The 2232-nt window shown below is 47.0% G+C and overlaps 1 pseudogene; it reads right to left on the reverse strand.

Moving 5' to 3' along the window:
* Positions 1–408: 408 nt before the first annotated feature.
* LOC137166255 (olfactory receptor 10G3-like) lies at positions 409–1352 on the reverse strand (annotated as a pseudogene).
* Between the last annotated feature and the right edge of the window lie 880 nt (positions 1353–2232).

Raw genomic sequence — 2232 nt, forward strand, 5'->3', positions numbered from 1 at the left:
TGTCTAATAACAAACCATCTGCATGCAGAGAGATGAGGCGGAGGAAGTAATATCTTTTATTTGGACTAGCATCTGTCGGCGAGAGAGACAAGTGGTCTAGTTACACAGCGCTCTTCTGCAGGTCTGGGAAAGGTACGAAACTATAACAACGTGAACGTCTGCATACAGCCAACTGTTTTGAGCATCCTTTGCAGGTGCAAATCTCTCTGTCCATTTGTCAAACACCCTAACCCAGATCTTTAGCTGGTGAAAATGCTGTTTCAAAGGCTAATTATCTTGTTGAGATACCCACCTTCAGCCCCAACCCAGTACTTCCTTCCCAGAGCCGGGGACAGAGCCCACGAGTCCCAGTTAATCCCATCATTGGTGCATAGCCCCGTGGCTGGCCCCTGTGCCCAGAAGCGAATTTCACTGCACTGTCCTGGAAAGGAACTCTTGCCTCCACCCCTGTCTCCTCACAGCCCTCTTGATTTCCTTGTTCCTCAGGGTGTAGATGACGGGATTCAGTGCTGGAGTCACAGCGGTATAGAAAATGGCTGCCACCTTCTGCAGGGGGTGGCCAGACGTGGGCTGCATATACACCAGGATGCAGGGGACATAGAGCAAGACAACCACGGTGAGGTGGGCAGCACAAGTAGAGAAGGCTTTGCGCCTCCCTTCCTTGGAATGCATCCGAAGCACAGCTGAGATGATCCAGATGTAGGAGCCCAGGATCAAGGCCAAGGAGCTCAGGGCCACCACCCCGATGTTGGCAAAAAGGACAGCCTCATTCACAGAGGTGTTAGCACAAGCCAGCTTCAGCAGAGGCGGCACGTCGCAGAAGTAATGGTCCAGCTGATTGGGGCCACAGAAGGGGAGCCAGAACGTGAGAGCCATCTGCAGCGCTGAATAGAGAGAGCCTGCCAGCCATGTCCCAGCTACCAGCCAGACACACACCCTCTTGTTCATGGTGCTGCTGTAGTGCAGGGGGTCACAGATAGCCATGTATCGGTCATAGGCCATGACAGTCGGCAGGAAGCACTCGGCACCACCAAAGAAGTGGAAAGAATAGAGCTGTTCCACACAGCAGATGAAGGAGATGGAATGGGAGCCAGCCAGGAAGTCAGCCAGCATCTTGGGAGGGTGACACTGGAATAGCAGATATCCAGGAGGGACAGCTGACTGAGAAAGTAGTACATGGGGGAGTGGAATTGTGGGCTGAAATTGATGGTCACCAGGATGACAAGATTCCCCATCAGAGTCAACAGGTAGATGGCTAGAAAGAGCAGGAAAAAATAAATCTTCCATTCCCGAGCCTCAGAAAATCCCAAGAGGGTAAATTCCATCACAGGGGTGACATTCTGCCTTGTCATTTGTCCCTAAAACAGTTCCTACTGCTACGGGATTTTGTCTAAAAACAGAAAAGAAAATCATATAATTTAGTGAGAAAGAAGCACATCCAGCATGGTGAACTTACAAGTAAATCTTGGTTAAGTGACTGATGAGGAGACAGATGGACAGAGAGATTACATATTCCTCACTCTTAGAAAGAAGAGCACTGTGGCTTCATAGACATTGCTGCTCAGAGATCAGTTTAGTACAGTATTCTGCCTCCAGTGATAGCCACTACCTCAGATGGATCACAAATTGAAAATGAGCCAACAATGTAAGAAATCTAAGAAAGGCCACACTGGGTCCATCTAGCCCAGTGTCCTGTCTTCCAACAGTGGCCAATGTCAGATGCTTCTGAGGGAATGAACAGAAAAGGTCAATTATTGAATGATCCATCGCCTGTCATCTAGTCCTAGCATCTGGCAGTCAGAGGCTTAGGGCTGCATCCCTGACCATCTTGGCTAACAGCCATTGATGGACATGAATTGATCTAATTCTTTTTTTAACCCAGTTATACTTTTGGCCTTCACAACATACCCTAGTAATGAATTCTCCAGGCTGGACTGTGCATTGTGTGAAGATGTACTTCCTTTTTTTTTTTTTTTTAAACCTGCTGCCAATTCACTTAATCAGGTGACTCTAGTTCTTGTATTATATGCAGGGGTAAATAACACTTCCTTATTCACTTTTTCCACACCATGCTTGATTTTATAGACCTCTATCATATCCCCTTTTAGTCACTTCTTTTCTGTGCAGAACAGTCCCAATCTTTTTAATCTTTGGCCATACTGAAGCTGTTCCATATCCTTAATAATTTTTGTTGCCGTTCTCTGTAACTTTTCCAATTCTAATATATCTCTT

The sequence above is a fragment of the Emydura macquarii genome, unplaced genomic scaffold (genome assembly GCF_026122565.2).
Source record: "Emydura macquarii macquarii isolate MOO-44397 ecotype Brisbane River unplaced genomic scaffold, CSIRO-AGI_Emac_v2 contig_2824, whole genome shotgun sequence".
In the NCBI taxonomy this organism is placed as follows: Eukaryota; Metazoa; Chordata; order Testudines; family Chelidae; genus Emydura; species Emydura macquarii.